Source organism: Elephas maximus, chromosome 19, assembly GCF_024166365.1.
Source record: "Elephas maximus indicus isolate mEleMax1 chromosome 19, mEleMax1 primary haplotype, whole genome shotgun sequence".
Lineage (NCBI taxonomy): Eukaryota > Metazoa > Chordata > Mammalia > Proboscidea > Elephantidae > Elephas > Elephas maximus.
In genome coordinates, this window is record NC_064837.1 from 7,206,235 (window position 1) to 7,222,235 (window position 16,001).

The window sequence follows — 16,001 nt, forward strand, 5'->3', positions numbered from 1 at the left end:
ACCATGGGTGACCCTGATGGTATTGGAAATACCAGTAGCATACTTCCAGCATCACGGCAGCACACAAGTCACCACAGTACGACAAACTGACAGAGAAGTGGTGGATATAATATATTACAGTAAAGTTTATGTCATGAGACTATATATTAACATATAAACATTTTATACAGATTATATATTCTATATTAATATGTACTTTATATTATATATAATTTTATTGGTTCAGTGCTTGAATTCTTGCCTTTCGTGTGGAAGACCCGAGTTCAATTCCAGCCAATGCACCTCATGAACAGCCATTACATATCTGTCACTGGAGGCTTTGACACATCTGTCAGTTTGTCGTACTGTGGGAGCTTGTGTGTTGCTATGATGCTGGAAGCTATGGCACCGGTCTTCAAATACCAGCAGGGTCACCCATGGTGGATAGGTTTCAGCTGAGCTTCCAGACTAAGACAGACTAGGAAGAAGGATCTAGCAGTCTACTTCTGAAAGAATTAACCAGTGAAAACCATATGAATAGCAGTGGAACATTGTCTGATATATGCTGGAAAATGAGCCCCTCAAGTTGGAAGGCACTCAAAATACAACTGGGGGAAGAGCTGCCTCCTCAAAGTAGAGTTATGCTTGGTAAAGTAGAGGGTCAGCAAAAAAAGAGGAAGATCCCCAATGAGATGAATTGACACAGTGGCTGCAACAATGAGTTGAAGCACAGCGATAATTGTGAGGATTGCACAGGACTGAGCAGTGTTTCATTCTGTTGTGCATAGGGTCACTACGAGTTGGAATTGACGGCACCTAACAACAACAACAACAACACGATGCTGAACAGGTTTCAGCGGAGCTTCCAGACTTAGACAGGTTAGGAAGTGTCTTAGTCATCTAGTACTGCTGTAACAGAAATACCACAAGGGGATGGCTTTAACAAAGAAAAGTTTATTCTCTCACAGTCAAGTAGGCTACAAGTTCAAATTCAAGGCATCAGCTTCAGGAGAAGGCTTTCTCTCTCTCTATTGGCTCTGGAGGAAGGTCCTTGTCATCAGTCTTCCCTTGGTCTGGGAGCATCTCAATGCAGGAACCTCAGGTCCAAAGGACACACTCTGCTCCTGGCACTGCTTTCTTGGTGGTATGAGGTCCCCATGTCTCTCTGCTCGCTTCTCTCTTTTATATATCAAAAGAGATTGGCTTAAGACACTACCTAATCTTATAGGCCTCATCAATATAATTGCCACTAATCCATTTTATTACATCGTAGTGATAGGATTTACAACATATAGGAAAATCACATAAAATGGTGGACAATCACACAATACTTAGAATCATGGCCCAGTTAAGTTGACAGATATTTTTGGGAGACACAATTCGATTGATGACAGGAAGCAAGGCCTGGAAATCTACTTCCAAAAACCAGTCAATTTAACCCTATGGTTCACAATGGTTAAGTCCGAAATGCATCATGGGGATGGCGCAGGACCAGGCAGTGTCTCATTCTGTTGTGCATGGGGTTTGCCATGGGGTCAACTTGATGGAATCAAACAACAACAACATATTAATATATGAATATATACATATTTTCATCTTGTCATGAGTTGAAATATCTGTTCTTTCTCCTCTGCACATGCCCTAAAGATAACTTTTTGTTTCCAAAAAAAGGGCAGAGAGTCAGGGAGGAGAGAATTGGGAAGAACAGAAAAAGTAGAGGTTGGAGAAGCGGAGCATTCCATAGCTCAGTACCTTTTAAAACACAGCTTTGATCTCAGCAAAACGATTTTAAGATATGTTAGACTGCGATTTCTTCCGAGAAGGCCTGTGAGAAAACCACTTCATATGTTATTAAATAACTGTCCGACTATTCAAATATATCTGAACTATTCAAAAGGAAAAAAGTGCTAAACATTTTTGAGAACTCCAGGGACCATGGTTTTACATAAAAGGAAGTTATAAAGCCTAAATAAAGGGTGACCTTTGCCACTTGCTAAACTATAAAACTCTGTTTCCTTGGAACTTCACTTTCCACATAAATGAAACATTTATTGCTAGGGTTAAAGGGCTGAAGATAAACAGAATTAAACGTGGGGACAACCACAGGGTACTACTCTGCACAGTGCCATCACATTTTAAAGCCATAATGAACCTTGAGGAGAGAAATTAGAACAGCAAAAAGCCAAGCAGCTTGAACTATGTATGTGGCTCTTGTGTCCTCTGGGTATGAGGGCAATGTATTTTTTTTTTTTTTTTTTTGCCACTTGCTAAACTATAAAACTCTGTTTCCTTGGAACTTCACTTTCCACATAAATGAAACATTTATTGCTAGGGTTAAAGTGCTGACGATAAACAGAATTAAACGTGGGGACAACCACAGGGTACTACTCTGCACAGTGCCATCACGTTTTAAAGCCATAATGAACCTTGAGGAGAGAAATTAGAACAGCAAAAAGCCAAGCAGCTTGAACTATGTATGTGGCTCTTGTGTCCTCTGGGTATGAGGGCAATGTACACACAGGTGCCTTTCAGACCCGCTTCATATTTCCAGTGAAAAGACCCCAGGAGACAAGGGGAAGGACCCTGACTTACAATTACCCTCTCCTCTTAAATCATCAGCTTCTTTGTCCTGGCGAGTGAAGAGCCGTCAGCATTCACATACCCCTTGATGTCTCCCGTTGTAAAAGAATAATGTAAACAAGAAAATCCAAACCCTCTCTAGACCCGTGCTTCACTCTGCTACTGATCCCTATCTCTGCTCAGCTTTATAGCACAAATTCTCTTGTGAGTTTTATCCATAAAATCTGTCTCCACCTTCTCACCTCCCATTCTCTCCCAAATCTCCTGCTAACTTGTAACCTTGCTCCCACACTTACTGCCTGCAGTCAATTTTCTATAGCAGCCAGACCCATCTTTTTAAACACATATGTAATAATGTCACTCTTCCGCTCAAAATGTTTGCGTGGCTTCCCATGACACTCAGAATCAAAGCCAGTCTTCATCATGGCCTCCTAGGAGCCATGTGATCTGCTGGCTTTTCTGACCTCATCTCTGATAGTTCTCTCAGTCATTCCCTGGAGACCTCCTGCTGCACCTTGAACATTCCACACTCATTCTTACTTCTGTCGTGTACTTGCTGTTCCTGCTACCTGGAATCCTCTTTTCCAATATCAGTCTAGGATTTCTTCCCTAAACCCATGTAGACCTCTGCTATACAGCCACCTCAGAGAGGAACCTTTACTGATCTATCTCAAAGAGACACATGCACGTCCTTCCTCACTGCTGCTTTCTCTCCTCCTTGCTCTACTTTATTTTAAAAAAACTTCTCTGCCATCGAGTCATTTCCGACTCACAGGGATCCTACAGGACAGAGCAGAACTACCCCCTACAGTTCCCAGGGAGTGGCTGTTGGATTCAAACTGCCACCCTTATGGTTACCAGCCAAGCACTTAACCACTGTGCAACCAGGGCTCTGTTTTTGCAAAGTTTTGGAGTTAGAAAACCAAAAGGAAAGAACACACCTGGCATTTCTCAAGCTGAAAAGAACTGAAGAAAAAATTCAAGCCTTGAGTTGCAATACTGAAGGATTCTATGGGCAAAAAATAAAACAACAAACAAAGCATAAAAAAAAGTTGGAAGGAATACACTAGTACCAAAAAGCTGCACTGAAGGTATAGGTGAAAAACAAGACTCGGGGAACTGATGGAATACCAACCGAGATGCTTCAATAAATGGGTAACATTTCGAAGAATGGGAATTCCAGAACACTTACTTATGCTCGTCTGCAACCTGTACATAGGTCAAGAGGCAGGAGTTCCAACAGAACAAGGGGATACTGTGTGGTTTAAAATCAGAAAGGTGTCCATCAGGTCTGCATCCTCTCACCATACTTATTCAATCTGTATGCTGAGTAAATAATTCAAGAAGCTGGACTATATGCAGAAGAATGCGGCACCAGGATTGGAGGAAGACGCATCAACAGCCTGCGATATGCAGATGACACAACCCTGCCTGCTGAAAGTGAAGAAGACCTGAAGCACTTACTGATGAAGATCAAAGACCACAGTCTTCAGTATGGATTACACCTCAACATAAAATTTTTTTTTTTTTTAAGAAAACAAAAATCCTCACAACCAGACCGATAAGCAACATCATGATAAACGGAGAAAAGATTGAAATTGTCAAGGATTTCATTTTACTTGGATCCAAAATCAACATTCAGGGAAGCAGCAGTCAAGAAATCAAACAATGTATTGCATGCATTGTTTAAATCTTTAGAGTGTTACACAGCAAAGGTGTCACCTTGAGGACTAAGGTGTGCCTGATCCAAGCCATGGCGATTCCAACCCCCTTATATGCATGCAAAAGCTGGACAAGGAATAAGGAAGACCAAAGAAGAATTGATGCATTTGAATTATGGTGTTGGTAAAGAATATGGAATATATCACACACTGCCAGAAGATCAAACAAATCTGTCTGGGATGAAGTATAGCCAGAATGCTCCTTAGAAGAGAGGATGACAAGACTTTGTCTCACATACTTTGGACATGTTATCAGGAGCGACCAGTCCCTGGAGAAGGACATCACCCTTGGGAAAGTTAAGGGTCAGGGAAAAGGAAGAAGACTCTCAACAAGACGGATTAACACAGTGTCTGCAACAATGGGCTAAAACATAGCAATGATTGTGAGGATTGCACAGGACCGGGAAACATTTCATTCTGTTATACATAAAGTCACTATGAGTTAGAACTGACTTGACAGCACCTGACAACAACAACTAATTTTTAAAAGCACTGCCAAAAAAATGATAGCATAATGTCTTAATGAGAATCATGAAGGACAGAAGAATCCATTAGACCAGCTTCTTGCTGCTTGGGAATTTGCGTGTATATTGGAGGGTTCAGGAACTTCACCTTCCTTCAGTTGCACTATTGGGCTTATGATAGGCTTTACCTACATGTGGACATCTTAGGTCTCATAAACCCTGACTGTCGTTTTGCAAGAAAATATGAAATTGTGTTTATTCCTTCACCAATGAATATTTGCTTCCCTAATAGCAAATGTCAGGAGCTCTGGTGGCACAGTAGGTTATGCGCTCATCTGCTGAGAAGTCAGCAATTTGAACTCACCAGCCACTCTGCGGAATAAAATGTGGCAGTGTGCTTCAGTAAAGTTTAACCCCAAAACGAAACCCATTGTCCTGGAGGCCATTCCAACTCATAGCAACCCCATAGGGCAGAGTAGAAATCAACTTTTCCCCTTGAGCAATTGTCTCAATATCAAGATATCCTGCCCATAGCTTCTTCCTGATCTCCCCTGGGTGTCTCCTCCCCCATCCCTACAGCTACCTTTCTATACCTGCTCTGCTTCTCCCTGAAATGGGAATACAGCCTTCCCTCTCGTTTTTCTCAATGCACAACTCATATAAAATTATTGTGTGGATTTATTTTACTGAGCATTTGAGACTATTTGAAGGTAATTAAAGCAAAGATCGTGAAGCAGCCTAACATTAAGTATCAGATGTTGTTCTTGAAATCTAGCAGTTGTCCCCTGCCCTGGGGCATTTCTTGCTGGGGCCGTGCAGCTTCATGTGCAGGGTGCACACCTGGACTCCCCTGTTCCTCTGGAGAAGGTAGGGGTGCAAAGAGACAGTGACATGCCAGGTTACTTGACCTCAATGCCTCTGTTGCCTCATTAGTAACAAGGAGAGCCTAAGAGGACTACTTCATAGAAATAACAGCATCAGTTATTACCCTTTGCTGTCTCTCTGCTCTGCCTGCCCCAGTGTGCTGGGAGTTTCCTTACAACTTTGTTAATAACACTGAAAAAAATCAAAAGCAGACTAAATGTTTATTACTAGGGGATTTGTTAAATACTAAATAAGATACATTCATGAGCTAAACTACAGTGCAATCATAAATAATGATCAAGATGTATTTGCATAAAAATTAATATAGTGTTAAGTGTTAAAAACAGATTACTTAACAGTATACGTAGCATGATCCTATTTTACATAAAAATATATATATATAATCATTTTATGGAGGAAAAAACCAGGTTCAAATAGATACCAAAATATATATATATATATATATATATATATATACACCCGTGGTTTTCTCTAGGATTATGATGTGGGATTTCAAATAACATTTTTAGGAAAGTGTGTACATATATAATATGAGTATATATTTAGGTATGTGTACATATATACAAAGATCGAATAATAAATGATCAAGTAACAAAAATGAATAAAAGAAAAATTACAATCAGGGAAAATATTTATACTATATAGTATAGTCAACAGATAAGTAACCTTAATATATACATAGTTCTTACAAATCAGTATGAAAATATACAACACCTCAAACAAAATGATATAAACAGGCAATTTAAAAACAAGAAATAAAATTATATGGTAAAATGCTCAGCTTCATTTGTCATCAAAGAAATACAAATCAGTAATTAATGTCACTGAATTGTACAGGTATTATGGTTGGATTGATGTATGTTTTGCTGTATATAGTCTCAAAAACAACAAAATAAATTAAAAAAGTACAAATTAAAGCAATTAGATACTTTTTCACATCTCAAATTTAAATTTTCAAAATGGAAAATGTCCAGGATTTATCAACACTAGGAAGAAACAGATATAGTCATATGTTACCTATGAAATGTACATTAAAGCAATCTTTCTGGTAACAAATTTTTTTAAACACTAACAATATTAATACCTTATTGATACAACAATTTCAATCCTAGAAATTTTTACTAAGAAAACCATCGAGATAGACAAAGATATAAAAATATATTTGTCATAGAAACAAAATTTAAATGACTGATTAGATACATTGTGGGACATCCATAAAATGGAAAATATGTTTAAAAAAATTTAAAAGTTTAAGAAAATGCTCATAAAATAATGCTAAGCATAAAAGAAAATGAGATAACAATGTGACTCTATATTCTTTAAAATAATACTTGCAAAGTTAAAAAGGACTGGAATCACATTAGTAAGTCTTTTTGTGCATGGCCAAATATGGTAATTTGTATTTTATTTTGTGTGTATTTTCCAAATTTTTTTCCTATTGGTTTTATAAAGGGTGTATTAGATTTCTACTGCTGCCGCAAGCTATCACAAATTTGGTCACTTAAACAGCACAACTGTATTATTTTGTAGTTCTGTAGGTTAAATATCTGATATAGATCTCACTGGAGCCCTGGTGGCACAGTGGTTAAGAGCTCAGCTGCTAACCAAAAGGTCGGTAGTTTGAATCCACCAGTGGCTCCTTGGAAACTCTATGGGGTAGTTCTACTCTGCCCTACAGAATTGCTATGAGTCGGAATCAACTCGATGGCAACAGGTACGGACTAAAATCAAGGTATTTATTGGCAAGGCTGTGTTCCTTTCTGGAGGCTCTAGGGGAGAGTGCATTTCTTTGCCCTTTCTAGCATCTAGAGGCTACCTACATCCCTTGACTCATGGTCCCCCTCCTCTATCTTTAAAACCAGCAATGATATGTCAAGTCTTCACGTCACATCAGTCCAACCTCTTCTTCTTCTTCCCTCTTTGTTTTTAAGGACCCTTGCGATTACATGGAGCCCTGGTGGTGCAGTGGTTAAGAGCTCAGCTGCTCTTAACAGCAGTTAAGAATCCACTTAAGGTTAGCTGTTCAAATCCACCAGCTGCTCCCCACCAGCCACTCCTTGGAAACCCTATGGAGAAGTTTTACTCTGTCCTATGGGGTGGCTGGAAATCCTGGTGGTATAACAGTTAAGTACTACGGCTGCTAACCAAGAGGTCAGCAGTTCGAATTTGCCAGGAGCTCCTTGGAAACTCCATGGGGCAGTTCTACTCTGTCCTATAGGGTCACTATGAGTCGGAATCGACTCAATGGCAATGGGTTTGGTTTTTTTGGTTTTAGATGGGGTGGCTATATCCTATAGGGTCTCTATGAATTGGAATCAATTCAACCATAGCAGGTTTGGTTTTGTGATTACATTGGACCCATCCAGATAATCCAAGATAATCTCCACCTCAACGTCAGCTGATTAAAAACTTTAATTCCCCTTTGCCATGTAACCTAATATACTAACTGGTTCCTGGGATGAAGACATGGACATTGTTGTCTTATCTTCTTTTATCCCTAGCATTATTTTGTAAACATTTTCTTAAACCTTTACTTTTTAAAAAACATGTCTGATTTTATGTAAATTCCACAATTTAGTCTAAAGAATAGAACACAGCTCCACCAAAAAATGCCTTGATTGTAGCCTACTGTTCTTATTGTTGTTAGGTGTTCAGACTCATAGCAACCCTGTGTACAAGAGAGCAAAACACTGCCCGGTCCTGTGCCATCCTCACAATACTTGTTATGCTTGAGACCATTGCTGCAGCCACTGTGTCAATCCATCTTATTGAGCGTCTTATTCTTTTTCGCTGACCCTCTACTGTACCAAGCATGATGTCCTTCTCCATGGACGTGTCCTTCCTGATAATATGTCCAAAGTAGTGAAAAGTCTTGCCATCCTTGCTTCTAAGGAACATTCTGGTTGTACTTCTTCCAAGACAGATTTTTTATTCTTCTGGCAGTCCATGGTATATTTAATATTCCTAGCCAAGATCATAATTCAAAGGCATTGTTTCTTCTTTAGTCTCCCTTATTCATTGCCCAGTTTTCATATGCATATGAGGCGACTGAAAACACCATGGCTTAGGTCAGGTGCACCTTAGTTCTTACAGTGACGTCTTTGCTTTTTTATACTTTAAAGAGGTCTTTTGCAGCAGGTTTGCCCAGTGCAACGTGTCATTTGGTTTCTTGACTGCTGCTTCCATGGGCATTGATTGTGGATCTAAGTTAAATGAAATTCTTGCCAACTTCAATCTTCTCCCTGTTTACTATGATGTTGCTTACTGGTCCAGTTGTGAAAATTTTTGTTTTCTTTATGTTAAGGCGTAACCCATACTGAAGGCTGTAGTCTTTGATCTTCATCAGTAAGTACTTCAAGTCCTCTTCATTTTCAGCAATCAAGGTTGTGTCATCTGCATAATGTAGGTTGTTAATGAGTCTTCCTCCAATCCTAATGCTGCTTTCTTCATCATGTAATCCAGTTTTTTGCTCCAGGTTATTTGCTCAGAATAAATATACAAATATTGGATAAAAAGCAGCAAATGCTATTTCCACATAAACATAAGTTCCATGTACTGAGATGTTCATGAAGAGAGTTAAGTCAAAATTGGTATCTTGTGCTGGGGAAAAAAAAAAAAAATCAAGAATCTATTGGAAAGTATGACCAGGATGTAAGCTATTTTCCCATTGGCCCGGAGCAGCCTCGATGAACCATTTTTTGAACATCACTCTGGACAGATTCTCAAGGAAATGAGTTTCAAGGAAATTACTGACAACATACTAAGAAGGAACTACTTCTTCATTCTTAAACGGTTCAATTTGTTTTAAACTAGATTGTATCTCTTTATTTCTTAAGCAAAATTGTTAACTAGTTTACAATTTTATTTTAGTAAATGCTAATTTTTAATATTAAAATTATAAATTACTTGATATTACACATTAATTTATCCATTACAAACCTTTTTTAGTTAACCAAAAACATAAACCCTAAACTTTTCAGACACTTGGAAGCAGATACCAAAAATTCACTTGCCGTGCCTGTAATAAATATCCTGGCCTTCAGGGTGAGTCTCAGAGACTAATCCCTGCTTGTTGTTGCTAGTTTCTACTGAGTCCGCTCTGACTCACGGTGACCTCATGTACAAAAGAACAAAATGTTGCTCAGCCCTGTGTCATCTTCGTGGCTGTTGATAAGCTTAAGTTCATTGTTGTGGCCACTGTGTACAGTGAATGGCTTCCAACCTAGGAGGTTCATCTTCCAGCACTATGTCCAACAATATTCTGTTGTAATCCATAGGGTTTTCATTGGCTGATTTTTGGAAGCTGATCACCAGTTCTTTCTCCCTGGTCTGTCTTAGTCTGGGAGTTCCACTGAAACCTGTCCACCATGGGTGACCCTGCTCCTATTTGAGATACCAGTGGCATGCTTCCAGCGTTATAACAACATACAAGCCACCACAATATGACAAACAGATGGGTGGTAGAAACCTTATTAAGAGTCAGTAAATATCACAGAGTTTTTACCTAAGGAATATTATCTTTTATTTTAAATAGGTGCCTGAATGGAGGCAGAGGATTGGACTTTCAAATTTTCAAAGTCCCTGTAAGATTCGGGCTGCCAGAGTGGCCTTTATTGCCCCAATGGGGAGAACAGGACTGACTTAGGAATCATCCTCTGACTTGGTATTTCTCATGGCCATTCACTGTCTAGTGGCCATGAGCCCAACACAGGGCATTCTGCAGGCCTCCTGGGCTCTAGGAGATGGCATGGGAGAAATCCACCTCCCACATTCACACCTCACCTTCCTGACTTGGAAAACACCTTCAGTTAATGAGCAAATCTGGCATCTGTCAGGTTTTTATAAGCAAGCATTTCACAAGGTTTACAGAAAAGTAAAGTAAACAGAGCTCTGAGTAACAAAAGAGTGGCGTTTATGCATTCTTTGATTCACTTTAAAGGGTGGTATAAACTGACTTTTTAACCAAGCATTAGGCAAGATCTGGGCCCAAGCCATTCTATAATAAACAGTGACATGGCTATATTAAAATATTTACTTAGTGTGCTAAAGTGACTTATAGGAAGAGTGGCTACTACATAGAAGGCCTAAGTATTAAGGTGTCAGGTGCCACAGGCGGCATAAATATTCCATGTGCACTTGTTTATAGGAAAACCCCATCTGGATTCGGCTAAAACGGCAGGCACCCTGGTGACCCCAGTTTTGCTATTGGAAAATATAACACAAGTGTTCACTCATCTAGAATAACTACAGTGCTAAGTGCCAAATGACAGATGGGAGGGGATTGGCTTTTCTCAATAAAATCCAGGCACTCCATTGTGAAAGGTTTCATTGTAAGGGCTTCTGGGCATTTATAGATTCTTGAGTAGATGTGCAACTAGACTAGGCAAGGCTCAGGGTCAGGCTGACCAGAGCATGCCTATTCAGGATAGCTTTGCCTACACACGTCCATCCAAGCTGGGCAGGAGTTGGAAGGCTTAGCCCGGTATAGCCCATTAACAACAACAGCATCCACCCCCACGCCCACCCCTGCTTTGCCCCCGCCTTAGTTATGGTGGATAGTGACCAGGCAGTAGGCTGGAAAACAAGCCTGATGTAATCAAAAGAGCAGAGCATTCGAGACAAAAAAAAAAAAAAAAAATCTGAGTTTGGAGCTCTGCTTTGCCTCTTGCTTGACTACAACCTTTAGGGTTAGAACCGGGGAAGAGAGAAGGCAATGCCTATTGCAGGCACTGATCCAGATGCTCTTTACGTGTTACCTCACTGAGTACTAACATCAGTACTACAAGGCAGGTAGTACTTCTCCCATCCTACAGACTCACAGAGCAGGCTAAGGATGCTTTCAGGGAGAGAAAGGCCTTCCTAGGTCAGCCTTGATCATCCAGCACGGGAACAGATCCCCATCTTCTCCTACGGTGATCCAATTGTGGTGGGAGCGGTGAATTAGAGCTGCCCTGCAGTACCCACACTTCAGAGAGAAAAGACCTTTGTGTGACACCATGCCTACCCAATTTTGTAAGAGTGCAGACAGACAGAATCTAAATTGAAACTAAACTCCTAACCGAAAACTAAAAATTCTCTGTGATTGGATAAAGCAGCTCCCTCAACCCCCACTGCAACCCACCCCCAAATGAATTTTACTTGTAGATTTCTTTTCACTCATCTGCTCACTCAACAAAGAGGTAAGGGGCACCTAATATGCACAGAGCCCTTTCTAGACGATGAAGATACACCCATAAGTAAAGTCCCTGTTTTCATGGAGCTGGCCTTCTAGGGTGAGGAGACAAAAAATGTATGATTGACTAGATACTTCACATTGTTTCAGGTAGTGATAAGGAAAGAAAAATTAAGCAGGACCTGTGAATAAAGAATGACTAAGAATGCCATTTTAGAGAGGGTAGCCAGGTAAACCAAAAATATTAGCTTAAAAGGCTTGGAAATTAGAGAAAAATATTTTAATCTCATTTTCTATCTTTGGCATCATAGCCCAAAGTTTAAACAAATCAATTCCATCACGACATGAAAGGAACAATACTGAACTGATAGTTACTTAAGATTCTGGTCTAAGCTTTAACATTAATTTATGTGGCCCAAAGAAATTTATATCACTTCATAGATGGGGAAGTGGAGACCTAAAGAGGTAATATATATATATATATATATATATATATATATATATATATATTTCTGTATATTTAGAACTATGCTGCCAATATAGTGGATGTTTACATTTATTTTAATAAAACTTAAAAAAAAATTCAGTTCTTCAGTTACACTAGCTACACTTCAAGTGCTCAACAGCCACATGTGGCCAGTGGCGACAGTCTTAGACAGAAGAGACTACAGAAAATTTCCATTGTTGCAGAAAGATCTCTTAGACAGCCCTGTTTTAGAGCTTGGCAGATTTTGTTAGTTCTTGGGGAGAAGAAGCAACTATTTCCTTATACATTTTCTGCTTCTACCAAATGATTTGGCACCTTAGAGAAAAATCGTGGTTATGATTCAAGAATGTTATTCCCAGCCAAGTTGTTTTTTATGTGTGAAAACAATAAAATGCTTGTGAAATTATACCATCCATGACTCCTTCTTGAAAGAAACAACCTGAAGTCAAACTTGAACTAAACGAGCGGCAAAGAAAAGAGCCCAAGAGTGGTAAAGTCAGAGGGCGAAAGACTTGATAGAGTGCACCAAAAGCAATTATAGAGAAAGATCCATCTAAATGAATATGTTTACAAATTAAATGCAACCTCCTCTAGAAAATTCAAAAACATATAAAATGTTTTTAACATATAGCCTGGATATTAAAATAAGGCAAATTGATAAAATTGTATAATAATACTCAAGTGGATATTGACAGTAAAGTGGAGCAACTAACCGAGTCATGGTTGGGGTACAAATAGGTACAACTCTTCAGTGTGTACTGAGCACCTTGACTGCTCTGACCCTATTATTCTACTTCTAGAAAACTGTCGTAAGAACAGAATAAAGAGTACAAATAAAGATTTGTCTATACAGAATGTCATTGCAGCACAATGTACAGTCACCCCCAAAAATGAAAATCAAAGAGGAATAATTAAAATCCCAGTACATTCACAAAATATAATATCATGCAGCCATTAAAAATCATGATGGTGAAAAAATGCTTACGATATGAAATTAAAGGCAAAAAGCTAACATTTAGTCAATGCTTAGTAGTCAAGTGCTTAGCCAATTACACCCCGCAAGGATTCCTTTACTGAAAGAAAGGCCTTGTGATCTGCTTCTGAAAGAACACAGCCTTGAAAACCCTGTGGAGCACAGCTCTCCTCTGACACACATGGGGTTGCCCTGAATTGGAATCGACTTAAAACAACTGTTTTTTTTTACTTCTGTTGGTTTCATTTACCTCTCAAAATATCTATAAGCAGTCAGTACCAATATTATCCCCAATTTACTGGTGGGGAAACAGAGCCTTATGGTCGACTTGCCCCAGGCCCCACAAGTCACTAAGCCACAGAGCCAGATCATGAATGCAGATTCTCCTGCCCCAAAGCCCCTCCCACAAGACTCTAAGCGGCGTGTTCTCAACCATATAAAAGAGTGTTTGCACATTTAGAAAAAATCCTGATTGGAAATATGCCAAAACCTTAACGGTGGCGAGGTTACAGATCACTTTTATTTTCTTATTCACATTCATCTCTATTTTTAAATCATTCTAGCAATGAACACTATTTGATAATCAGGAAAAGAAAACTTTAATGAAAAGAGAGGCTCTCGCCATCATGCACAGATTTGTACACCAAGGGGGAAAAATAATAATTCAACAAGGCCAAGCTAAAAATGGAATTCCCAAGTGTTGCCTGGAAATTAGTGGGAGTTCAAAGGAGTTAAATAAAAGATGGAAAATTGGAGCTGTGCCACTGCTAAATCTTTAAGCTCTTCCAAAGGGTTTCTGTTTGCAGTTGGTTTCTATCTCGGCCCTCTGCTTAACTGATGAACGTTACACAATGACTGAGAAGTCAGGAGCCACTTGGAGGCTCTACGCTTATGAGTCTGTTTAGTTGCTGTTGTTATTTTACTCTAATGAATTTGTTTATTGGCCTACCAAACTAATTTACTATCGGCACAGCCTTTTATTTCTCTCACTTCTGTTATTATTATTTTTTACATCAGGCAACACTTTGTTGAACAAACCTGACCCTGAAGAATGCCTGCTGGCACGTTGTCCAAGAAGTCTAGCAGAAGTTTGTATGATTATCTTTATGAGTAAGTACAGTTTAGTCTAGTTTCTTTTTTGTTGAATAACACCGTCACACAGAGTCCCCCAACAATTAGGAGAGTCGGTTGTACCTTTGATTGGGTGTTTATCAACCATCGTGGCCTAAGAGGTCATAGAAGATAACTTCAACCACTGCAGCGAAACCATCACAAAGTCATGCATCTATTTGTCATCTTCATTACCACATTTGAGCTCGTCAGTAGTTTCTCTGCAGTGTGCTGTGGGCCTGGTCCAGTGCTGTCATCCATAGTCAATATTAAGATCCAGGGAGGCAAATTCTAGCCTCTGAATTCAGAATGGAAAAATGGTCTGGAGAGTGGAATATTAATTATTTAAGCCTTGAGTAATTAATTTCTCTGGGCCTCTCCATGATCTAAATTTCTATTTCAGTCTCCTTGCCCTTTAGACCCAACACAACAACTCATGTGGGAGGAAGAATGGGATAATGTAAAAAGCTCAGGCTTTGGAGTCACCCAGACCTAGGTTTTAATCCTGCTCTGTCATTTACTAGATGACTAGATTTACTTTAACAAGGTCTTTAACTGCTCTGAGTCTCATTTTCCTACGGATCAGAGTGTTGGTATTAAGATTCAAGAGATAACACATCTAAAATGCCTAGTATGATGCCTGGCTCACAACATGTGCTAAATAAATATGTCCTTCTCCCTATCCTCATCACCCTCAGAAATATACCCACCCCCAATGAGATCTCCTTGGGACATGCAGACAGTAAGTAGTTTCAAGCCGTGGTTCTTTATTATTACTAAAATCATACTTGAGGAAGAGAGTCTGAAGTAAAACACCTTCCATCTATAGGGAATGGAACTCCCATGCTATGTTGTGCCCTAAAGAAGTAGGCTGTAAACCACCCATGGACATCAGCACACGTTTTCTGCACACTGAGATGACCCAACCTGGTGGCACCAGCATCGGAGACAGTGCCTCAGATGACTCAAGGCCCATTCTCTTCCCTCCTGGTCCTCATCCTGTGTCCAGGGCAGAAGATGCTGCAGAGTGTGCTTGCCTTTGTTTGTCCAGCCAGTGGCCCAAGCTCACTTGACTCGTCAACCCATTTCACTCACTTCATAGTACTGAGCATGCTTTGAAATGATCATAGCTTCCTGACCTTTTGTAGCAGGCAGGATAGGCGGGGTTATGCTCAGATAACAAGCAATGCCAAATTCTCAGTGGCCTGAAGTAACAAGATTGCATTTGTTACTCAGGATATAATTCATGTTATATGTTATATGTCCATTGCAGAGGGTCTGGAGGCCTGTTCCAAGATAGTTCCTACTCTGGGACTCAGTCTGACCCAGCATCCGCTCTATGTAACATCACCATTGTTCTTTTCTAAGACAAGTTCATGCTGGCTCTTGAAACTTAAACCTGGAAGTCAATACATCACACTTCAGGACTAAAATATGGCAAAACACTATGCTATAATTCAATATGGCAGGAGCGTGCACCACCACCCTGTGCCTTGAAGAATAAAGAAGACATTTCACAGTACGTCCCTCACATACCTGAAATATATATGAATCAGGTAATATTATCCCCGTTTTAAAGATGAATATGTGTCTTAGAGGCGATGTGGCTTTGTTAAGGCCATGCAAAACA